Here is a 25,715-nt window from a genome sequence, read left to right on the forward strand (position 1 = left end):
CCTTTTTTACGTGTTGCTAGATTCTATTTGCTAATATTTTGTTAATTATTTCACTGTATAAGAGGGAGATTGTACCTACTGCACAATTTCCTTTTATTGTAATATCTGTGTCTGTGTTTTGTGGTATGTCACCATTTTTATTGTATTAAAGTACACATAGCATAAAATTCACCACTGTAACCGTTATAAAGTGTACATTTCCGTAGTATTTAGTACATACACAATGTTGTGTGACCATTACTGCTATCCGGCTCCAGAACATTTTCATCACCCCAGAAGCAAATCTCATACACATTAAGCAGCCACTCCCCATCCCCTCCTGCTCCTGGCCCCTGGCAACCAGTTATCTGTTTTATGTCTCTATGCATTTGTTTATTCTGGATATTTCATATGAATGAATTATACAATATATGACCTTTTGTGCTGGGCTTCTCTCACTTAGCATAATGTTTTCAAAGTTCATCTATGTTGTAGTCTATGTGACTACTTCATTTTTTTTTTTGGCTAAATTATATCCCATTGCATGGAGATGCTGTATTTCATTTATTCGTTCATTAGTTTATGGACATTTGGCTATTTCCACCTTTTGGTTATCATGAATAGTGCTTCTGTGAACATTTGTGGACAATTTTTATTTGAACACTTGCTTTCAACGCTCTTAGGCACATACTTAGGAATGGAATTTCTACATCATATGGTTTAACAATAAGTTAGCTGTGTTTAACTTACTTGAGGAATGGCCAAAATGATTTCCAAATTGCTGTTATCAGTTTACATTCCCACTGGCAATGTACAAAGACTCCAAATTATCTACATCATCACCATTACTTGTTATTTTCTAGTTTTCTTTGTTGTTGTTGTCAAGTATAGCCAAGCTCGTTGGTGTGAAGTGCTATCTTACTGTGATTTTGACTTGCCCTTCCATGACTGGTAATGACATTGAGCTTCATTTCATTGCTTACTGTTAATTTACATATCTTCTTTAGAAAAGTATCTATTCAAGTCTTTTGCCCACATTTTAACTGAGTTGCTTACCTTTTGATTGTTGAGTTGCAAGATAATACTTTCTGGATACCAAACCCTTATCAGATATATGATTTATAAATATTTTTTTCCATTTTATAGGTTATTTTTCTCACTCTCTTGACAGTGTTGTTTGATGCATAAAAATTTCCCATATTTTTGTGGATTCTTTAGAACATTCTTTCTTTTTTGTATATATATATATATATATATATGTATATATATATTTATTGAAATATAGTCAACTTACAATGTTGCGTCAATTTCTGGTGTACAGCACAATGCTTCAGTCATACATGAACATACATATACTTGTTTTCATACTCTTTTTCACCATAAGTTACTACAACATATTGAATATAGTCCCCTGTGCTATACAGTCTGAACTTCTTGTTTATCTATTTTATATATATATACTAATTATTATCTGCAAATGTCAAACTCCCAATTTATCCCTTCCTACCCTCTACCCCTCTCACAGCCATAAGTTTGTTTTCTATGTCTGTGAGTCTGTTTCTGCTTTGTAAATAAGTTCATCTTTTTTTTTTAAATATTCCACATATAAGTGATATTACATGGTATTTTTCTTTCTCTTTCTGGCTTACTTCACTTAGAATGACAATCTCCAGGTCAATCCATGTTGCTGCAAATGGCATTATTCCATTTTTCTTTATGGCTGAGTAGTATTCCATTGTATGTATGTATGTGTGTGTATGTGTGTATATAATATATACATACATACACATACCACAACTTTATCCAGTCATCTGTTGATGGGCACTTAGATTGCTTCCATGTCTTGGCTATTGTAAATAGTGCTGTTATGAATATTGGGGTGCATGTATCTTTTTGAATTAAGATTTCCTCTGGATATATGCCCTGGAGTGGGATTGCTGGATTACATGGTAAATCTAATTTTGAGGAGTCTCCATACTATTTTTCATAAACAACCCAATCCAAAAATGGGCAGAAATCCTACACAAGCAACTCTCCAATGAAAACATTCAAATGGCCAATAGGCACATGAAAAACTGCTCAATATCACTAATTATCAGAGAAATGCAAATCAAAACTACAATGAGGAATCACCTCACACCAGTCAGAATGGCCATCATTAAAAAAAGTCCCAAGCAATAAGTGCTGGAGAGGGTGTGGAGAAAAGGAAACCCTCTTACACTTTTCCCTCTTTTTAATTGGTCTTAATATTTTAACTGTTTCTTTTGTTGGAGTAAAGTTGGTCTTGCTTGTCTGAATCAGAATAACAATATCTGCTTGTAAATTGGAGTGGAGAACATTGACATCTGATGTTCTTAATACAGTTGGGTTTAAATCTGTCATCTTACTATTTATTTTCAACTTGACCTATTTCTTTTTCTTCCTGTCTCCCTTTCTGCTTTAATTTGGGCATATAGAATAATTTAAAATTCCATTTTATTTCCTCTATTCTTTTTTTAAACTCTATCTCTTTTTATTTTTAACTTTACTTAGAGTTAATATTCTGTCACTTTACCTGAAATGTAAGAACCTTAAATGCTACAGTTTTATTTATTATTCCCTGTTCTTTGTGTTATTATTTTTGTATATCTTTATCTATCTATCTATCTATCTATCTATCTATCTATCTATCTATTATCATCATCATCACTGTTATCATCATCTGTCTTCTACATATGTTATAAACTTCACAAAACAATGTTATTATTTCTGCTTTGACTAGTCGGTTGTCTATTACAAAGCCAAAGAGAAGAAAAAGATAGTCTTTTACACTTAATCACATGTTTACCATTTCCAGTTCTCTTCAATCCTTCCTCAAAATCTGACTTGCCATCTGATTTATTTAGCTCCCAGCCTAAAGAAATTTTTAAAAGTATTTCTTTTCTATAGTGCAGACCTGCTGACAATGGATTCTCTAAGCTTTTATTTATCTGAAAATGTCTTTCTTTCACCATCATTTTGAAGCATATTTTTGCTAGATATACAATTCTGGATTGATAGCTTTTTTTTTTTTTTCCTTTCAGCATCTTAAAGACATCATTCCTTTTTTTTTTCCTATCTGCATGCTTTCTGATGAGATTACTTATCAATTATGTCATTATTACTTGCATGTACTGTATTTTTTCTCTGCTTTTTAGATACATCTTTTACTTTTTCTTTTTAGCACTTTGACTACAAAATGCCTATGTGTGACTTTCTTTTATTTACATTTATGTGGGGGAAGGGTCTCCGGAGCTTCTTGGATCTCTCAGATGATGCTTTTCATCAAATTTGAAAAATATTCCTTCAAATATTTTATTCTGCCTCTCTGTCTCTCTTATCCTGCTAGGACTTCAATAGCATCTATTTTAGACCGCTGAATATTGTTTCACAGTAGCTGAGGATCAGTTAATCTTTTTTAACTTTTTTTTTCCTGCTTCTGTTCTTCAAATTGGGTAATTTCTGCTGATCTGTCTTCAAGTTTCCTAGCTTTCTTCTGCCACCTCCAATCTGATTTTTTAGACCATCTAGAGACTATTTCATTTCAGTCATGAAACTTCTCAGTTCCAGAATTTCCATTTGGTTCTGTTTTATGGTTTGTATTTGAGAGTCCCCATTTTTAAAATTCTTCATGTTTATATTTTCCTTTAAGCTCTTTAACATATTTATAATACCTGTTTTAAGATAGTTGTTTGTTAATTCCAACTTCTAACTTATCAAGATCTGTTTCTATTATCTGCTTTTCTCCTTAATTTTGGGTCACTTTTCCTGTGTGTGTTTTTGTTGTTGTTTACTTTGTTTTGTTTTGTTTTTTGCATACACATGTAGCAACTTTTTATTGCATTTTGGATAATGTGGATTTTGCTGTCTTCTTTTAGGTGGTGTTGAGTTCTGTTCTGGTGGCCAGTTAAATTATTGGTGGATTCTCTTGATTCTGTTTGGCTTTATTTTATTTTTTGTTATGATGGGTCTATGTAGGTTTCGTCTTCAGTCTTAGGACATGGTCTTTACTCTAGGATGTGGTTCTTCTAATGCATAGACTTTCCAGTTTCTCAGCTGTGTGCCTGAGGTCTTCAGTGAGGATCTCGTCACTCTAGCTGGGCCAGAGCTCCCTGCATGGTGTAACCTCTGATGTTCATGAATCAGCCTCAGCATCAGCCCTCAGCTGGCCTCACAGTGTCTTGCTCTGCACATGCACAGCACCTCTGTTGGTCAAGGATTGTCAGGGGATCCCAACAGAAGTTTCTGGTTCCCAGCATTTAAGTAGCTCCTCTATTCCAGTGCCTTGCCTCGAAAACCTGGAGTTCAGGCTGGTGAAGTGCTCAAGGGAAAAACTTGAGAAAAGAAGACTCCTACACTGTGGTTCTTACCATGTTCCAGCTATGGAAAGGAGCTTAGGGCAGCTTGCCTAATTTCTCCTTGCCTCAGTTTCATCATCTGCAAAATGGAGATAATAGTAGGACCTAACTGATAGGGTTATGATGAGAATTAAATGAGATAATACCTGTGAAGTACTTAGAACAGTAATTAGCATGCAGTGAGTGCTACGTAAGAATTATATGCAGTTTTTCCTCCTGGCCCCACAGAGCTGGTTTGTGGCTCATGCACCCCATGACAGCCCTTGGAAGACAGCTTCATGGTGAGAGTGGCTCATTCTGAGCCCCTTTCCTGAGCTGTGTGAGATTTTGGGGGTATCTGTAGATCAGGAGGGCAATCACACTCTAGAAAAATCCTGCCGCATGAATGAATTTCTCCAAGGAGCCAGCTAGGTGACTGCCTTTTGGAGTCACCATTTGCAAAGGCTCTACTCACTGTCACTGCCTCTGTGAAGCCCTCTCTGATTTCATAAACTCAGGAATGACTTGGGAGGGGGGGTGGCTACCCAGGGTGGAGAGGTGAAGCATTAGGGACTTTGGGGATACTTGGCAGCCACTGCTATCTCAAGGTTTTCCTCCTCATGAGATGCTACTGATGTCCAAGCCATTTCTTGTTTGCCTGAAGATACTTTTTATAGACCTGGAATTTTATAAAGGTGGTAGAATGTTGCACTGCAAATAATTGACCTATCCAAGAGAGGGCTGTTGACTACCCATCCCTTCTCACGGGGGTAACACAGGGGCTTCTGTCTGAATCCCCTCTGGATGGATAGCCTCCTCTTCTTGCTGACTCCCCACTCTGCATCCGTGTAGACAGGCTTTGGCTGGTATGCGCTGCACCCCACCCCCCCGTTCCCTGAAATGTACCCATGGCTTGTCTTCATTTCCTGCAGGACCACATGAGAACGTTGTCTTTCCTGAAGCCAAAGTCAGACAGATTTGTGGCAATGTTACCAACGTTCTGCCCAAAGCTGCTCAAAATTAGTCCTCCATTCCCTAGACCGCATTCACAGGGTGTCCATGCCTGTGCCTCTGTCTGTTCCAATCTGTGCTCAGTGGACCACTAGTTCTGAAGACTCTGAGTGGAGTTCTCTAGTCAAAGAAGTTTGGGAACTCGAGGTTAAACAGAGTGAAACAGGATTATTTATTGCAGAATCATTCTTACTCTGTTTACTTGCATTGTGACTCCCCAACATGCAGGAATCAATGAATGTCCTGCTGTGTGTCCAGATCTTCCCTAAGCATCTCCTTGTGGGATTAGTGCTCTGCCCAACCTACCTGCAGAAATGCTGGATTTGAGTTACAAGGACTGTAGCTTATCTTTGGGGCAGTCAAATGCTGGGGGCTTGTGTGTGTGTGTGTGTGTGTGTGTGTGCGTGCGCGCGCGCGCGCGCGTGTGTGTTTCTGCTTAATCCTTTAATTTCCAATAAATGGTTCTCTGTTGGTCCCTAAAGTGCTTAGAGCATAAGGAGTACTTAGTTGTCTTCTTCTTAGGTTTTTATTCCATAGCACATGAACCAGGCCAGGCACATGTAGGAGTGGATACAAACATTTGGCGGGGAAAAAGGGACACTAACAGCCTTGGTTCAGGCCCTCTCAGCATGCCAGGCTGTGGCATGGTCCCAATCTGAAGGAAACTGAGAACTGAGAGGCCCTTTGAAATCATTACATTCAACACTTTAACTTGGAAAATGGGGAAACTGAGGTCCAGAGAGGGCAGGATCAGAGTCCCTTTGAAAGTCCAGATACAAGATTATAGAATAGTGCTTCTCAAATGTGGCCACATTTTAGCATCACCTGGGGCAATTAAAAAAATCCTGGTGTCCAGGCTGCATCCCAGACCAACAAAATCAGAACCCTGGAGTTCAGCAGTCTTTAAATCTCCCCAGGGATTCCAGTGTGGGGCAAGCTTGAGAACTGGTGCTTTGGAGAGCATTGACATGCCTGGAAATCTGGGGGTTCGCAGAGATATTTCAGAGGTGCTGCGGAGGTGGCATAGGGCAGGGCGTCTCTAGACCCTCCTGTGTGTCCTTTATCAAAGCAGCTCTGTTGCATCTCTTTATTTATTGCTCTGCTATAAAATATCTCTAGGACAAAAGCCTCCATTGGTGCTTCTCCAAGTCAACTCCTCCCAACGTCGCTGACATGGAACTTTGCTCCATATCGCGGAAGATTTTAACACCACTAGGACTTGAACCCCATCTCCTGACTCCCAGCCCAGCCTCTTCAGCCACCTCTCACCCTCAAATTCCTTTCAACGATTCAACCCCCTGCAAGTCATCCTCAAGCATCCTCGTGTTTCCTTGTAATCCCACTGGCACAGCCACGCTCTCTGGTGGACCAAATTCTTTGTTTTGGTTTCTGCAGATTCATCAAGGATGGCTGGTAGCCATGGGGCACCTTGGGTATAGAGATTACGTCGAGGGCTGTGAGCTGGGGTGGCGGGAGTAACTGACATCGAATTAGCCTTCAGTTTAAGTTTTGATGCAGCAATTATGACTTCTGAATAGCAGTGGTCGTTACTGAGGATGGTCCCCTAAGCAGTGCACATAATTATTATAATTACTGTGTACCTAATGATGCAAACAAGGAGCGACATCACACAGGGGCTGCTCAGCCTGGTGGTCTGGGCTCCGGAGGGGCTGCAGCTGGGGTTCTGAAGCCAGCGTGGGGCTTTTACAGGGACGCCAGGCTGCCTGTCTGCTGGAGACCAGGGGCTGCACAGTCTGCAGGAGGAGCAAACTCCCAGAAAGAATGTGCTGGCATCAGCTCAGAGGCAACCAGTGTGGATACAAATTGGAGCCGTCCTTCTTCAACCATTGACTTTGAAGTCTTCTGTTCATGCCAATTCCCGGCCCTCAGGGGATCTGCCTATGGAAGGTAGAAATGCATAGCACTTTAAGAGGGGCCGTGTGTGTGTGTGTGTGTGTGTGTGTGTGTGTGTGTGTGTGCATGTGTATTTATAAAAAATAATCACTAATGTTTATAGAGGGCTATGTGCCAAGCAATTTCCACTCACTCCCTCATTTAATCTTTCCAACAGTCTCATTTCACAGATTGGGAAATTGAGGCCCCATGGCCACCCTAATGATAAACGTGGCTGCCCTTTATTAAGCACTTGAATACCTGCCAGGCACTGTACGTGAATTACCTCACCTGATTCCCACAAGAATCTCATCAGATAGGTTTTATTATTATTGCTTCTTATTTATTTATTTTTTATTCCTATGATGTAGTTGAGAGACTGAGGCATGGGGAGGGAAAATGACTTGTCCAAGGTCAAACAGCTGTTACACGGAACAGCCAAGATTTGAACCCAGGCAGCCTAAGACCTTTTTACCTTCCCTAATTAGTGTGTATTAAATAACTAATACGTGCTAGGTACAGGCCAGAGCAGACGACATTCTACTTGGGAAAGCCCAAACAAAAGCAAATAAGCAAGTAAATATGTAATATTTAGGCTACATACAGGATAGTAGGGCAAAGGAATGGACTGCAAGAGGATCTATTTTAAGGAGGATAGACAGTGAAGACCTCATTAATCATGCAGATTTGAGTAGAGACTTGAATGTAGTGAGAGGAGGAGCCATGTAGATATTTCAGGGGACAGTGGTCTATACAAGTGCAACAGCCAGTGCAAAGGCCCTGAGGCAGGAACACATGAGGGATGTATAAAGAATAGTGAAGAGGCCAGAGTAATGGAGCAGAGTGAATGAGAGGGAGAGAGATGCATGGAAAGATCAGGGAGGTGGCCAGGAGTCAGATTTTTGTAAGGCCTTAGAGACTAGGTTAAGGACTTGGCATTTTATTCTGAATGTGTTGGGAAGCCCTTGGAGGGTTTTGAGCAGAGGTGGGACTTGGTTTAAGTTTTCTTTGTTTGGTTGCTGTGTATGTGGAGAAAGGACTGTGAGGGTCCAAACGATGACCGTGGCTTGGACCAAGGGGAAAGCAGTGGCAGTGGAAAGCTGCTGGATCTCGACATATTTTGAAGGGAGGGCTGATTTGCTAACAGTCTGGGTGTGGGGTAAGAGAGAATGAGGGGAGCCATCGATGATTCCTGGGTGCCTTCTTCTGGGTTAGGAAATCCTGAGAACAGGATCCCAGGGGAAGGGGGTTACTTGAGAGGTGCTTCCAGGAAGCATTCGCAGGGGAGAGAAATGAGCTCGGAAACAGCTGATAAAGACGCAGAACCAAGAAGTTACCATTGTGGGCATCTGCAGCTTATTTCTGCTAGGGACGTGTGGGTGTTGGGCGGAGCACACATCTCAGACCCTAGGGGTGAGGGGTTGGGTCCCCATCTGTCAGCACTGTACTGTCCCAGGGGGTCATAGGGCTTTGTAGTCAGCAGCTTCAGGTTCAGAGGTCAGTGCCCAGAGGATGGGGTCGGGCATTGACCGCTCAGCTACACCAGGTTTTTAGCTGTCTCCTGAGACACAGGAGCTGTGCTTTAGACAAATGCTGTGCACTGGACCTCAGGCTTTATTTGGATCAGGGGTCAGCAAACTACAGCCTGTGGGCCAAATTCTGCCCTCTGTGCATGATGGTATTTAAAGCTTTATTGGAACCCAGCCATGCTCCTACATTTCCTTGTTGTCTGCTCTCCTGCTGCAACGGCAGAGTTGTGCGGTTAGGATGCAGACTGTGTAGCCCTCAAAGCCAAAAATACTCACTACCTGGCCCTTTACAGGAAGTTTGCCAACTTCGGATTTAGAGGCAAAGAGCAAAAACACAGTCTAACTTCAAGGATTCCATTGCAGTCAAGATGCAGGAAGTAAGGCACTTGGAGGACCAGTGGTTGCAGAGACCTTCTCTGCCTCCAGGGCTGCATGGTGGGTCAGCTGCTCTGCGCATGGAAGTTCCCGGCTGCTTCATAGACGGAGTGCCTCCGATACACATAGAAGTTGGCAGGGTTTGTCCTTCTCTCACCTCCACTTGCCCTTGGCTTTGAACACCCAGATCAGATAAGGATGCTTTTCCCTCAGGACCTTCATCTTCCCGGCCCACCTCTATCTGATTCGGACAAGTTCTGTCCAAATTTCCAGTTTCTTGGAGGGAGATTCTGATTGGCTCATCTTGGGTCACGCCCTCTCCTGGCCCAATCAACGGTGGTGGGGCGGAGCCTCATCGTAGGTAAGCTGCAGAAGCTGGAAGGAGGGCTGTGGCCGGGTTTCACCAGGTTTTTAGGGGGTTCTCTGATCCCCTGAGGTTACCAACTCGCCACCTGGCACTTTCACTGTGCTTGACACAGAATGGGTGCTTTATAAAAACCGTATTTCAGATAAACCGAGTTCTGGTCTCTGTTTCACCTACAGTGGGTGACCCTGGCAAATCACCTGATTTCTTCCAGCCTCAGTTTCCTCACCTAGTTGGTTGTGAGAACAACCAGCGATACCCCTGAAGGTGGCAGGAGGAGGCATCTCATCAGGGTTGAGAGTAAAGCATAAACCCTCACGTACTGGGCATCTAGAAGGAGATACTGACATTTGTGGTGTCTTAATTATGATTCATGCCAGGGACTCTCGGCACACCCCTCCCAGGACTGCTCTCGCCCTGCCCTGTCTCTCTCTCTCTCTCCGTCTCCAGCCCCTGCTCCGTGCTGTGGGCTGGGACCTGGCCTCCTGGTAATGGCGCATTGTCCCTGCCCCACGGGAACAAGGAGAGCTCAGCTGGCCTTAGTCACAGGTCAGTTGCTTCATACAAATCCGCAGGGACTTGCAGATGCTCTCACAAGGGGCGGGGTGCGAGGGGGCTCCATTTCAGGCGCAGACACAACTCCAGGTGCTGGGAGCTGTAAAACGGGGATGGCAGCCCAGCTGTGATCTGTGCTGTCCTGAGAACCGAGTTACCCGGAGGCCCAGAGCTCACGCTCTTAGAAGAACAGGTGTCTCCTGGAAGCATGGTTTCTCTTGCTCAGCACTATGGACACTTTGAGTCGGAGATGCCTTCATTGTGGGCGGTATCCTGTGGACGGTGGTGTATTTGGCATCCTCCCTGGCCGCACCTACTAGGTGACAGTAGCAACCCTACCCACCCCACACCACGGTTGTGATGAACAATGTCTCCAGACATTGCCAAATGCTTGGGGGTGAGTGTCACCCCCGATTGAGAACCACTGCCTCAGAGGATGACGCTTGGAGCTGTTTTCTGGAACAAATCCCATCAGATAGCCAGGAAATACACCTGGGCAAGGCTGTAGGAGGGTATGAAAAAAGGGGAGGGCTTAGGCCTGGCCAAAGAGGGTCCCACCACTGAGGAGATGGAGATGAGATCCTGAGAAGTGATAAGGGGCAACTGCTGTGAATGCTGAAGCAGGGTCTCAAGGGAGGTGGTGAGGGCTTCCTGGAGGAGGTGGGAAGTGCTCTGACCCCAGCAACAGGCTGGATTAGGAGTGGAGTAGGGGAGGACATTCTAGGTAATGGAGGAAGCCTGAGCAAAGGCTCTGGAGCAGGAAATGACTATGGACCATGTGAAAACAACCCTGGGCACTGGCAGGTGATCTGCTAGGGAAGGGAGTGGAAATAATAATAAAAGCAACAAACAACTGTCTTGTTTTTGAGTACTGACCAAGCGACAGATGTTTTGTAAGCAGTTTATTTGCCGTCTCATTTAGTCCTTAATAAATCTCTATGAGATTTGATTACTATTCTCAGGTAAGGAAACCAAGGCTCCAGATGTTGGAGGGGTTGCCATGGTCACACAGTCCATAAAGGCAGGTTCAAACTTCAAGCCCGGGCTGTTGACCCACTGGCCTCACTCGACCCTGCTCTTCTCTGCCCTCAGAGCCACCACCGTGTTGCGTGTGATTGGGGCGGGAGTGAACTCGGAAGGCTTCCCCCCTAACTCCTCAAACATGGGACCAGGGCTAATCCATCAAAGAGAGTGAATGAACAGAAATCACCTTCCTACCTGACTCCTGGCTGCACTCACCACCCCAGGCCTCTCCCTGGATACCCTTTAACTTTGGGAACATCAGGTGGTACCCCTGCTTCACGTGGTCCTTGCTTGGAGGATGCTCCAGCATGAGTGCCCCGTAAGAAGTGGTCAACTTTTCCTCTCTGGCCAGGGTTTGTTTGAAGAAGAGAGAAACAGCTAGACACCAGGAAGCACTTCCGAGTGATATTAAACACTGGGGGCCCTGAAGGAGCAACTGGAGGCCTGTGAGGCTGGGAACCTGGGGTCTGGAGCCACAGAGAGCTTTGTCACTTCCCCTTGCCACTCCTGTCCCTTGCTGGTCCTCGGTATCTGGCCCCAGGATGGCCCACTGGAGGTGCAGCCACAAAAGTGCAAGGCCTGAGGGTCTCCCATTCCCCTCTCCCACGAGCATGTCTATTTTCTCCTAATTTATTCAGTGTTGCCCTATGCTCTCAGCCTCTCTTGTGCAGTTTTTTCAGTTTGCATGCACCACTCTCTCACCTGCCTCTCCTGGAGATTTCAACCCAGAGCCTCATTTGGGTCTCCATGGAACTTTCTGATTCCAATTCTATTTGATTCAGATTCTGAGAATGTGGCCTGCCATCTTCATTTATGCTCAGAAGTCAGGAATGGGGGCCACCCAGGGAACCCCAGGGGTCTCACATGGGGACAGATGCTGCCATGGGCCTCTGCAGTGTGCCAGGCTTCTTATGACAAGCCACATGGGACCTTTCACCCAGGGTCTTTCCAAGCAAAGTCATACATCTGTCAGCGTCTTGGATCTCAGCCTCCGTGGGCCCGATCTGTCCTCAGGTTCTCTGTCTTCAATATGGAAATGACAATGCTTAGATCTCAGGGATGGAGAGATGATTTAATGTGTATCACAAGCTCCAGTGCATGATCTGCATCCTCATGCATTCTGCGGTGAGCACATACTACCTGCACCATATTTATTTCTTGTGATTTCTTATGATTTATAAAAATTATTTTGCTTTAATTAAACATTATTTATTTTTCCTTCAAATTGACTTACTTTAAAAAGACTTAGATTGATCTATTTCAAAAGGAAATTTTTATATTATTTGCATGAGAGGAAAATTGGTATCACTTACTGCAAATGGAAAGCAATAAGAGAAAACAAAGGGGACCACAAATAACTCTTCAAGCCTGTACTAACAATCACGCTCACGAGTAAGAGCTGCACTGTGCCTTCTGCATTTTTTGAAGCACATGGATGCTGAGTGCTTTAGCAGGTCTGGCACGGGGTAAGTACATACTCAATAAAAGATCGTTGCTGTGGAGAACATGAAGCCAATATGGTGTATGCCCCTTGGGATCATTTCTCTGAGTTGGTCAAGGGGAAAAAGTTTGCCCCAAGGAACTGCCATATTTCTTCTCTGATAATTAGAGCAATGCCATCTGCCGTTGTGGTAAACTGCAAAAATGGTGACACTCCTTTATTCCTCCCAATAAGAGGTGGGGTCCATTTCTTGAATCTGGACCGACCTCGTGGCTTGTTTCAGCTAACTGAGTTGTGGCAGGAATGGGATTGAGCCAGTTCCAAGCTTAGAGGAATAGGCTTTCCAAGACATCTTGTACCTTCCACCCTCTCAGGTCCCAGACTGTATGCGAGGCCTTACACAGGTCTCCACGTGTTTAAAAGAATTGGAATCATGCCACTGCCATGTGAACAAGACCATACCAGCCTACTGGAGCATGGGAGACTCCTTGGGCAGGGTAGAGGTGTCCCAGTTGAGACCATCTCAGAGCCGCCAGCAGTGTGCCATCCACCTCTGATGCGAGAGTGAACCCAGACAAGATCAGACTAGCCTGGTCCAGTGCAGCAGGCTGACCCGCTGACCCGCCGATTCGTGAGGAATAACAAGTGATGTTTGAAGGGCCTTAGCTTTGGGTTGGTTTGCTATGTAGCAATAACCGACTCTCTGTTTTTGTCTTACCCATTGGGAAATTCATGCCCAGTTTATGCCCAGTCATGCCAACTCTCTTAATCTCTTAATTCTTTGATTCAATTTATTTTGTTTTCTCTTTAATTCTCTTTCCTTCCCTTTCATACCTTCATTTGTGTGTGTGTGTGTGTGTGTGTGTCTGTATGACTATGCATGTTTTTAAAAGAATTGACCAGCAGTTTATTTATTTGTTTGTTTGTCTTGGGGGGAGGTAATTAGATTTATTTATGTATTTTTCAATGAATTAATTATTATTATTACTATTTTATTTTTAGAGGAGGTACTGAGGATTGAACTAAGCATGCGGTCTATCACTTGAGCTATACCTTCGCCTCTGAACGCGCATTTGTAAAAGACATCTTTGGGAGAGGAGCAAGATGGAGATAACAAATTAAAAATCTAGCAGAGAGTTGGCCCGAGTGTCTCTTAAATTTTTGAGGACAGCCTAAGGGGACACAAGAGAGCCTAGAAGCTTGGAGCCATTAGTGGCTCCCTGCAGGGCCCCAGTTTGCTGGCATGCAGTTTTGTCTTCACAACCACATTCTAAAGTATTATTATCAACCTTATTCTTCCCGGTGGAGAAACCAAGCTTTGGAGTCGAGTGACTCGCTCAGGATCACACAGCTGGTCAGTGGTGGAGCCAGGGCTTGGGCTCAGCCACTCTGACTCCAGATCTTGTGCTTGCTCCATAATGTGGCCCCGCCAGGGCCAGTGATGGGCAGGGGTGGGGTGGGGTGGCGGGAAGGGGGTGGCCTCCTAGCCTTAGCCAGGGGGCTTTTTCTAGTCCCTGGGCACAGAGTGACACCGACATCAAGATGCAGATTGCCCTAGCTCAGAAACTGACCTCTTTTCTTTCCCCCAGAATCAAACTATGGGGTCACCTCTCACATCCCACATTCAATCCATCAGCAAGTCTCTCTGCTCCCCACCCCACCTGCTCCACGGCTGTTCCTGGTATTTCTCCTGGATGGCTGAGCATCCCCGCTTCTGCCCTTGTCCCCCTCGAGGGCCCTCCCAGGGCTCCCAGGCGACCGAGACAGGGCCCGAGTCCTGTTCTGTGTCCTGCAAGTTTCCACATCTGGGGACTCAAGCATATCAGTCATTTCTTTTCTTTTCTTTATTAAATAACAAATGCATTGAAATGGTGCTTACACTGTGCTGAAATGAAGTTCATAGACACCATAACCTATCTGTACATATCATTTAAATAAATCCATGGAAGCCATATAATGTCCTGAGTACACTCTAGAGGAGAATTAAAAGGCAACTAATTTATAATAAAATAACAGTTATCTCAGAATGTAGATATTTCAGGCCAGCTCTCCTGCAAGACACAGCGAAGGTATAAAGAGCTTGCAGCCGACGTAGCTACCTACATCTCCATGACCTGCAGATGCAGATGGAGGCTCTGCTGCTGATTCCAGGTTCACAAGTGGCCTAGCTTTCAATGACAGAGTCCCCGTCAAGGTGACCAACTCCTGATAAAGCTCCAGACAGAACAGAGCATAACTCCCTTGATTTACGCACAAGCGGCAGCTCTAGAAAGTTTGGTGTTGAATTAAATTGTACAAAAAAACAAAACAAAACAAAAAACCCTTTATATCCAATGTGAAATAAAGTGAGATTCTAGGCTCCAAACATTAAACCTAGGTTTTTTAAGTGCTTCGATATTTGGTGGATATTTCTTTGTGCTGGGCCCTTACCTGTGTGATGCTGTTACCACCCCCCCGACCTTTGTGACAATCAAAACATCCCTGTATGATTTTAATCTCCCTGTCCCTACCCATAATCTGGCTGTCCTGGGTTCTCCTCTGACTCCCTTCCCTGCCATGTCCCTCCTTACCTACTGTACTCCAGCCACACTGGCCTCCCAAACTGGGAGTTTATCTAGGAGAAGAAAGCTCTAGGCAGCGGGCATAGCCAGTGCAAATGTCCTGTGGTAGGAGTGTGTCTGGCCTGGTCCCCAAATAGGAAAAAGGCCAGATGACCAGAGCAGAATGAGTGAAGCATAGAGAAGTAAGAGATGACATCAGAGGCAACAGGGGCCAGAATGTAGGACTTTGAGATCATTAAAGTGCTCAACATTTTAGTACAAATTGATGGCATCTTTTGAAACCTCAGGAGATTTAGCAAAACTGAACCTTCATTCCTCTTTATCTGCATAACAACCATTGGCCAGGTTTGTCAACAGTGGGAGGGACCTTTGCTTTTCAATTTACCACAAGCCCCACCCATCCCTATCGCCTCCTCCACCCACCTACATTGCTCATATACATTGTCTGCCTGCCCCTATAGGCATTTGAGTTTGTAACCCCTGAGGGGAGAGGGTACCAGGGAAGAAAGCAGGGGTGGATGTGGAGGGAGAAAGCAGTTTCCTCTTCCCAGCCCTGGAGAAAATGACCCCAGTCTCCAGAGAGGCTGGGGATGAAGTCTGCTCCCTGCCACTTCTCCTCGTGCTGCTCGACTCCCAGGCCGCCTGCTGAGAAAGCATCTCAGCAGGGGAGGCCAAGGCAGGGGCACCCGTGAGGACGTCTCGAGGAAGTAGTGAAAATATTTCCCCAGGGAAAGCCAACACTGCTATTTGTTTTAGTTGCTTAAATTATACGTGTTATTTATTTTTTAAGTGGTCTGTCATTATTGGTGAATGGGGAAGGCACCCGGCCTCACAATGCAACCAAAATTTTAGATATTGCTATGTAGTTATTAACAAATGAGCTTTTCATCTTTGGAGAATGCGCCACATGTGAAGCCCTCGGGGACTGGGGTGCTCATTATTGGGTAATTACAGCCCACGAGGAGGGGGTAGCCTGGGTCTTGGGAAGCAGATAGGGCGGGACTTTTTAGGCCCTCTGCATCTTGGCTCATCCATCCACGTGTGCATTCATTCAAAAATATGTATTGGGTGCCTACTATGTCCAACGTGCAATTCTGGATGCTGAGAACAGAGTAACGAATAATAACGTAAGTAATAAAACCATCACTTCGATGGTGATTGCAATGGCCCTGTGCGCTGTTGGAGTGTTCTACATATGTTGACTTCTTTGGTTATCCCAACAGTCCTGAGAGGTCAGGTTATTCCCACTTTACAGATGTGGAAACTGAGGCACAGAGGGGAGTAAGAGACACAGGCTTCCTCTGAAAGGGAGACAGACAACGAACAAACAAACAGGAAGTTTCAGTGCTGTGAAAAAAAAAAAAAAGATGGAGCAGAGTAACATGATGGAGGGGGCCTGAGAGGACTCAGCTGCAGAGAGGATGGTCGGGGAAGGCCTCAGTGAGGAGGAGGCATTGAGAAGAAGCCAACCTCAAAAAGATCTTGGGAAGAGAATAGCAAATTCCAAGGCTCTGAGATGGGAATAAGCTTGAGGCGAGTGAAGAAACAGAAAGAAGCGGGGTGGGAGAGAGGAAGTATGGTTTCACTGAGGAAGCCCAATGCCTTCAGACCCTGGGCTTTCCAACGGCTGATGGAAGGTCCTGGGCTGGGGGCCTCAGCTGCCTAGCAGGAGGTGGGAGGGTGGCTGGGGGCGTGTCACAAGAATTATTTCAATTGAATGGGAGTGGCTGACTGAGGAGGGGCTGGGACTTCAGGCTGGGACATCTCCCCTCGCCCCCACCCTCTGCCTTCCCACTCAGAAACCCTTGCAGCTCTCTTTCCATATTCTTGGGTTCACCATATCATCCTAATGACACATGTCTGGACGTGGAGCCCCGGAATCCGCACGTTTGACCTAGAAGATTCTGGAGCATGTGGAAGTCGGAAAACTGTGTAGCCAAGAGTTCCTGATCAGAGACCAAGCATCCAGGGAGGATGGAGATGAGTTCTCCCTCTGCTGCCCGCTGAGCTTTTCTGGGGCTCCTGTCACCAGTGCCCCAGTTGAAGGCACGGTGGAGGAGCTCCTTACCTCACAGCCAGTGATCAATGGCTGACGGTGTTTTCAGTCTGGAGCCGAGGAGCTGAAAGCCCCCACCCGCAGGGGTCTCTCACTGGAGGGGAGCTGACTTCAGCGCAGAGACCCCCAAAATGCAGAACAGGATCCAAGGACACGAGTTCCAGGAGGTCTTAGGTCAAGACAGTGGAGAACTTTGCAACCGCCGGAGCTGTCCAACAGCTAGAGACGTGGACCCCAGGACCCGCCGACCAGAGCGGCTTCTTAGCTCTGTCGCTTCTTGGTTGTCAGGCCTGGAACCAGAGACTGACTTCAGCTGCCTAAGTTTTCTCAGCCAGAAACTGGGGACAATGACCGCAGAGACTCATGAGGATAAAATGAGCTAATACGTGGGCAGCGCTCTGAACACTGCACACAGCAAGCACTTAATAAATGCCCGCTTAGTTGTCATTCTGTTCTTATAATTAAGAATGGAAGGCCTTGCCTTTACAGGCGGCTCAGCCTCCTGTGATGATGGAAGTGGACTGTCTTGCTCCTTGAAGACCCTTCCACCCAAAAGCAAGTTTTCCATCCACTTGCTATAGTCGTGGGTCCAACTGGTGGTGGCAAAAGCAGCCCTGACATCTCTCTGGGGTGTCTCCTAGGGAAATGGAGGGATAGACAGTGAGACCTGGTGTTTAGGCTCGTCCTGGCCATCACGGGCTCTCTCCCCATTGGTTGCCGCCAGTCAGTGGAGTGTTTTTCCCCATCACTCTGGCGTCATGGAGTCACCCAGAGAACTTAGGCCTTTGAGAGAGTGACCCATGCAGATCAGCAGCATGGCTTGTACTGGGTGAGAATCTCCCCGGAAGGCTCTGATCTGTGGACTGTTTGGTCCTCACCCCATAAACACCCTTGACAAGCCCTTCACGTTCACCCTGGGACTGGGTTCTGTTTGGTGAGGGCTTGTAGAGGCCAAGTTGGCAGAACAGGGCCTGAGAATGATGAAGGAGGAGAAGGAGGAGGAAGAGGAAAGAAAAAATGATGAGGATGACAACCATTCCCACTGTTGCTTCTTGCATTTCCTGAGCACCCACGATGTGTCAGAGACCGCATGCAATGCCCCGCAGCCATGCTCTCCGCCAATCCCTGCAGCAACCCTGCGAGGTAGATAACTATCATTTCCACTTTATGTAGGAGGGAACCAAGACGTACAGAGTGGAAGCTCCTTCTTTGAGCGTTACTGCCTGGACCCCTAACCCTGGTCCCCTGGGCAGATAAGACTGACTCCTGGAGAAAGAAGGATGAGTATGAGGCCCATGCTTGGTGTCAACGGAGTGAGCACAAGACAGGGGCCCTGGAAGGCAGAAAGGCACGAAGGGAGGGGCTGCGCAGTGCGGGCTGCCTCCAACGAACGTCCTCCTTCATCACCAAGATGGGGCTGGAATGCCCCCTCAGTGTTCTACACTCCCTTGCTGTTGCCCGACGAGGTGGCGATACCCACTTGATTTCAACGGAAATCATTTGTTTTTTCCTCTTTCCCAACTGGGCTCTCCCCCGAGACCCAGGTGTTAATGAAATCAAACAAAATGAAAATGGCTAAATTATTGCAAAGCTATGAACACCTCCGCCGAGCCACGCCTCACTAGTTTCCAATACCACCTCATTCGGGAGGCGGCTGGAGAAACCGAAGCAATTTTGTCCCCTGGGTGAGGTGCTGGAAGGGAGGGACAAAAGAGACAAGATATTGCCATCAGGAGGTCGCTGACCCGGGCTTTTGTATAATTATAGAATTTCATTTCGGGCCAACTGGACTGATGGCTGAGCTTGTTGGCAAATTAGCAGTGAAAAAGAAAGCAATTTTTAGCATCCTCGAAAGAGTCGCCACTCCAATGGGGTGTCGGGGGTCCAGGGTAGGGGAGGAAGGAAGAGGAGAGGAGATGGAGAGGAGAGACCCAGATTGGAAGCTGCCAGTCAGTTGGACTCACAAGGTAGATACGTTTTAATTCAGGACCTGGAGAACGCGCCCCGTGACATCCGGAGGGGATAAGCCGTGCTACCTTTGGGGTTTGTCTTGAGCGCAGAAGATGCTAAAACAAAATACGGGCCCCCACTGCCCTCTTCTCCCTGAATCAGGGCTGGGAGTTCCTTGTTCCCAAATAGTCTGACTCATATTCCTGGCTTTGCCTCACTTTATTCTTTCCTTGTCACATGAGGAGCAAGAACATTCACCTCGTAAAGTTGTAACAGCCCAGTCTATCATGGGTGGGAAAGTACTCTGCCCATCAAAATGAAATCTGGTATTGCCTGCTCTCATGCATTCCAAGCTTTTATTCTGAAACTTGCTTTGAAATTCTCACAAATATCTTTGGCATTGAGTATTAGCCCTCACCCTTCTCACATGTTACCTTTATTATACTTTGCTGTTTCTGCTCTTGGACCAACCGTACAAGTATCTTGTTGACATTCTTCTTTAGATTGTCTGACTTTAAATTTTTTTACTGAAATACCCCTGCTAGTTTTATGCTAAGCCGAAATATCCATGTACTCAGGCGTTTCACGGGCTAGCTATATATCTTTTAGAACAGATCAAAATAAATATCTATTATCATTAAAAATACTGCTCATTAAATTTCAAATCCAAATGACTGTGCTTGTCAAACTGTCAGTGCAGAAGGACCAGTTTTTCTTCTTCTTCCCGGCCCACTTTGGGGTGATATGTGGTCCACGTCATGAGTCCATCATTCAGCTCCCACCACATGTATCTTGCCACCTGAAAGGATTTTATCTTGTTTGTAGAAATGAGTCCACCGACCGGGCTCTTGGATATTGTGGCAGTTCCAAAGTTATTGGCAATTTCAGTAACATTTTCTGAATATTTATCCTCAATTTCTGTACTTGGTACGAATCAGTGAGAAATAGTTCACGGCCCAGCTCTGTCTGTTGGCTATACTTGGGGCAGCCTGAGGGTGGCGGTGGGGGTAACACTTTGAACACGCTGAACTTGCAGAAAGAGGACCCAAACAAGAGTCAGCAAATTCTGTCCGTGGGGACTTAGAATTTCTTGGCCTCAGTTTATCCATCTATAAAATGGGTCAGGGCGATGCCCTCCTGATGCTCCCAGACTGCTGACCTGCACCAAAGACTTCACCCATCCCAGTAGCATCCCTGCTCCAGGCCCATTACAGGGGAGGAAATGAAACTTTACAGGAAGACCAGGATATTAAACAGATGAATGTGAAACTCAAGAGATAACTTCAGAGTTTCTCTGGCTGCTCTGAAAAGCAGTGAGAAGCTCAGGGCTTTCCATGAAGCCCATGGCAATGCAGAGGTGCCTCTGATAAACCCCTGAAGTCTTTGGAACAGCTAGGCAGGTGGAGATAAATTCCAAAATCTTTCCCCCTCTAACATGTCAAAAAAAAAAATTAAGGGTAGGGCATGCAGAAGAATTCCCCATTCTGCTCAGTTATTTTGGGGAAAATGGGTCATTGCCCTCAAAATCATCCTCTCTGGTAGCTGAGTCTTTGAAGGTCTCCTGTGATGGATGACGGACAGCTCCTTCCTCTTCCTGGGCGCCAGGTGAGAGGTCCATGATGCTCTGACTCCAGCTCCTGAAGTGGGGTAAAATGGAAGCAGAGCTGAAATGTTTCCTTTTTGAGAGTGCTTAGTGTGTAGTTGGAAGGGCACGCAAAGATGAAGGAAGCTTGATTTTGCTAAATCTCCATGGAGGTTTGGTGCTCCTGAAAGAGGGTTTATTAAAGGGAAGGCACTGACAGCAACACGTGCACAGATGTCACAGTCTACAGAACCCATCCCATAGGGTAGCTTCTTTGAGCTTCAAATTTCTACTCACCTTGCAGAGTTATTAAGATCTCCATTTTAGAAGGAAAATTCCTAAGGATTGGAGAGAGGATGAGACTTTTCCGAAGACATCCAGCCAGCCAGCTGGTGGTGGAGTCAGGACTCGAACCCAGGGCCACATGACTCCAAAGTGCTGTGGCCATGAATGGGTCAGTCCACTCGGGAAGTGAGGTCATTATCTCCCCTCTCCCTCCTCAGCCAGCTGGAAGGGGAGGTAGACAGCAAAGTCGAACGAGGCACCAGCAAGGTTTGCCTTTGGTTCAGCCCATTCAGGGTTGCCCACTAATGTCTGCTGGTGAGCCAGATGGGGGGAGGCTTGACTAGTGATGTGGTTCTTGGTGGTGCTAGGAAAGTCTAGAGTGGGCCTTCTGATGTGTCTGAATTTTAGAAAAGCCTGGGGAGAAGGTTGCAGCTGGGTTTGGAGGCTATCTAGCGGGGCTATGCACGGACATCTCGGGGCAAGAAGGTCACCTGTTGTTAGGTCATTGATGATTTGGTCACCAATGGCAACTCGGAAAGTGTTCCAGAATGACTAGGGGCGAAAGAGCACACTCAGGGACAGTCATCAGAGAGTGTCCCTGCCATCCAGAAACTAGGGATAGGGGGGATCTGAGTGGTTAGGGAATATTATGAAATCATTTGTGAGGGAGTAATAGAAAATGTACTAAGATCTTAGGCAAAGTTGACATTGTAAGGAGAGAGAGACTGGAAATTTCAAGTAACCTGGGAGGGCTCCCTGGAGGAGGTGTTTGATCAGGGCCCTGGAGGAGAGTGCATTAGCCAATACTGTCAGCTGCAAAGGTCAGAAAGCCTATCTCGACTTGGTTAAAGCAAAGTAAAAAACAAAACATAATAAAACTGGTGGTGGAAGTGGCTAATATAACCCAAAAGCTCAGAGTAAATTTTATGGACCCAGGTACTCCAACAATGTGGTCCGAGCCCTATTTCTGTCTGCCCATTTCTTGGCTCTGCATCCCTCTGGGTTGATGTCATTGTTTAGCAGCTCTCCACAAGGGGCAGGAAAGGTGCCTCTGGCAGCTCCAGGTTGCAAGGTCCTTGTACCCTGTGCCTGGAAATGTCCCCACGGGATTTTAATTTATGGAGGTGACTGAGTGATGACATGAAGAGGTCAATATTGTTGAAAGAAGATGTTTATGACTTACAATTCCCAAGAGGAGGAGCTGCCTTAGTGTGCAGGGCCACATTGGGAGGCAGCCCGAGTGAGGGGCAAGTCTAGGACAGAGGCTTTACTGGGGTTTCCAAGGGAAAGGCAGGGAAACAGTTTGGGATTGGCTAGTTTGAATAATCCTGGTGATGTTGGGGTGTCGCCTAGTATTTTGACATTTGGCCCTGGGTTGTTTTAGGGCAGGGGAGATGTTGGCTGATGGGTGGGGGTTAGATGGAGTTGGTGGCTGGGGGTGTGGGACTGGGATTGGTTATGTATATATGCCAGATGTGTCCGCAGGTGAGTTGTTTATCATCTTGAGGAATAAGGTAGCCCTGGGAGCGACAGCCTCTCCCCAGTCAGCAAGGCCAGATGTATTCAGGGCCAGAGTACCAAGAACACAAAAGATAAACTAATATGTTAATACATGGTTGGCCTTGTGAGGAATGGATGCCAAGTAGACAAACACAGAATCTAAGAAAACACAGCTGGAACACCCTGGGAGAGGCTCTTTCTTGATAGCTCAGTCAGGCGGAGTCTTCCTATTGGTCAGGCTTGGGAGATGTGCCCAACTCTGGGAGACCAGGTGAATCCCATCTGGGAGACAGGAACAAGCTACTGTGATGGTCTGAGGGCTGTCTCCCCAGAGAGATGCCACTTGGCTGAAAAACCCGTATCCAATGGAGAGAAAGGATTCAGTCTTGGGAGGGCCAAGGGGCGAGGGCATTTCAGAAACAGGGATGGAGGATCAGGACCAGAGTGTTACGAATTTACCAAGTCTTCAATCACATCCACCTTGAAACTCTGTTGTCTCTTCATTTCCTTGTCAATATTGCAAGTGATGGTTTAGTTTTTCTGATAGCTTTTATAATTAAGACTCATTTTCAGGTATGAAAATGTCCAGCCCTATTTCTATAAAATTCAATCTCAGAGCAATTTCCAATCTTCTTCCCTCTCCTCCCCACATCTGCTGCCTTGGGTGTCCCACCGCCTGCCCTGTGTTGGGCCCTGGGGTGGGAGGAAAGTTGTCCTCATCCATGGGCCGTTGTAAAGAAGCTATCAATGCCAACTGTGAGTGGCAACTTGTGCTGGCTCTTGTGGGCATCTCTGCAGGACAAGGTTCTGGACGTGCGCTGCCTGCTCCTTGTCTGCCCTCATAGGACCTTCCTTTCGCTGCAGGATACCCCGCAGGTGGCAGACATGGTACCATCATGACACCAGGAGCCTGGCTACCTGCTGCGGCATCTGTGTGGCTCCTAGGAAACTCATACAGTCTTGTGATATTGAATTGAAGGGGTGCAGGCTCTCACCCACCCTCTGCTTCCAGAGTTTCTCCGGGTAAGGAGTGGGCCTGAGGCTCTGTGTACACACATGCTGGAGCAGATGACCGTGGCATCTGCTGGTTGTATCACATAGCATACCATCCAGAAACAGCTGCCTCATAGGGTGTTAGAATGCACAGCTGCAGTGCCAGCTTGGGCAAGTTACTGTTCCTTCCGAATGCAACATATGTGTTATAGCAGAGATGTCTATATGGTGTTGGGTCCCGGATGGGAAAAATGCATGGACCCAAGAACCAAGAGATGGAAGTGAGAGTGACTTCACCTACCATTGCTCCCAATGGCCCACTGGGGAAATTCGTGCTTTCCATTCTCCCAACTCTGCACTTAGCTGAAATTAAAAGTTCAGGTTCCCAAAGGGATACACTCTTGCCAAGGGACACAGCAAGAGTTCCATCGAGTTACAAGCTATAGCTGCCAGAAGAGGGCTTTGGCGACCGGCAGGGGTGACTGACCCTGCTGTTACATGGTGGACAGAGAGGAATACGTGTGGAGCCAGGCGACCCACTCAAGCGCCTCTCCCTCCTCCCTCGCCCCACTGTAACTGTAAGTGACACGAGCAGCAACCCCAGCACAAGAAACTAATGATTCCTGAGGACCCAGACTCCTCTGCAGCAAAGGGTGGAGTCACACTGCCAAGTAAGTCTCAGATCTGCAAAGGACGGAGGGACTTTGGAAAGGACAGTGGAGGAGAGAGAGGATGCGTGGGTTTGTGGAGCTGAGACCAACAGCAGTGATGGGGGCTGTCGTTCATTCCACTGCCTTCCCCCTTCTAGGTGTCCCCCAGGAAGAGAGGCCCATGGGACTTTCAGAGGAGCTGAACTTGCACGGAGAAATGGATCACCTGACGGTGAGCCGTGCTGGTCAGGGAGGTGCCTCGGTTAGCTGTCTCTGCAAGGGGACCCCTAGCTCCCCAACGGGGGGATCCACTACGTTGGGCCCAGGCTTCCCTGGGGTTGCTGTGACTGAGCACACCCCGGGTCTTAGAGCGCCCTGGACCATTCCGGCCCGACATGCAGGCTGCTTTGTTCAGCTCCTACCCGTGAACCTGACCGAGACTGTCTTGGACCTTGGCTGGAGGCTGCGACTCTCCTTACCCAAGCCCTCCTTCTCGCTCTCCTTTCCCAGGTATCAGACCTGCATCCCAGGAATCTCTCACACATCCACTCCTGTCTACACGTCTGCTTCTTGGAAGACCTAAGTGGCATGCCTTTTCTGCCCTTCTCTTCTTACACCAGGGCTTCTCTGTTTGCCCTTTCGTGGCTCTGATCTGGATGTGAGATTGCTTCATAACTGGACTTGTTTGCTCATGGTCCGCCTCTGCCTCTGCACTGTGAAATTCCTGCCCATAGGGTGCTACGAAGGACCCCTGTAGAGTTCACTGCTGTGCCCTGGTGCCTGGCACATGGCAGATAGTCTATAGGTACCTGTCAAGCGAATGTTCAATACATGATGGGAAAATTGGAGAAGGGTTAAACATATACAAACGCTTTGAAAAATACCAAACGTTCCATTTTTTTTCAGAATTACCTGCTTATGACATGGTGTTATTTCCAATGCTGGTCACAGAAGACTCTCTCTGAGGCTGTTTGGAGTACATGGCCCAGTCCCAGCACAGACAGACAGACAGACACTGGACTATCCAGGCTGCATCCCACCCAAAGCAAAATACAAGTTCCCAAGGTCCGGTGATGAGTCACCACCTCGCTGGAGTGGGCACTTTTGTAACATTACCCCTTGAAAAGCATCTCCCTGGGATAAACACTGAAGGGAGTGTTTATCTTCAGAATGTGAAATGTACGAAGTGCTGTAATTAAAGCAGCAGGAGGGGGGGGATGGAGCGTAAGCTCCAAATGGTTTCTTTGAAGATGAAAGTCACTAGATTTCAATGAAAATCTAGGATGCAGCATCCCACTGACACAAGAATATTTAACCTACATCCTAGAGCGGGGCAAGCAATTGATAGTATGATTGATAATAACTTGATTGCAGTCATTGCGAAGGGGAATTCGAAAATGGTTAGATTAGCAGGAAGCGGGCAGTGAGTCGATGGTATCTTTGTCGAGCCAAATTTACTTAGAATATTGAAGTTTCTCCACATTGTTTTCTTTTTTTTTTTCCAGCCAGGAAAATGCAGAAATTGCTCTGTAAGTAAGCAACCCAGGAGCGAGAGAGTCATAGAATCTCACCCTAACAAACCATCCAGAGAAAACATAGCCAGAGTGCCCTTT

The 25,715-nt window shown here is 46.5% G+C and overlaps 2 long non-coding RNA genes across 2 annotated transcripts in view; one reads left to right on the forward strand and one right to left on the reverse strand.

Annotated features, from left to right (window-relative positions):
- The window catches only part of LOC140698463 (uncharacterized), a 56,237-nt gene extending 42,571 nt beyond the window's left edge, over positions 1 to 13,666 (forward strand). The window contains exons 2-3 of the long non-coding RNA XR_012076255.1: positions 7,056 to 7,253; positions 13,528 to 13,666. This is a non-coding gene — a long non-coding RNA (uncharacterized lncRNA). The remainder of the gene's footprint in view (positions 1 to 7,055; positions 7,254 to 13,527) is intronic.
- A 5,626-nt stretch (positions 13,667 to 19,292) lies between these two features.
- On the reverse strand, positions 19,293 to 21,444 carry LOC140698464 (uncharacterized). Its single transcript, XR_012076256.1, has 2 exons — positions 20,972 to 21,444; positions 19,293 to 20,729 (listed from the first exon to the last, which is right to left on the reverse strand). It is a non-coding gene; the product is annotated as an uncharacterized lncRNA (long non-coding RNA).
- Positions 21,445 to 25,715: the final 4,271 nt, after the last annotated feature.

This window comes from Vicugna pacos, chromosome 9 (genome assembly GCF_048564905.1).
Source record: "Vicugna pacos chromosome 9, VicPac4, whole genome shotgun sequence".
Lineage (NCBI taxonomy): Eukaryota > Metazoa > Chordata > Mammalia > Artiodactyla > Camelidae > Vicugna > Vicugna pacos.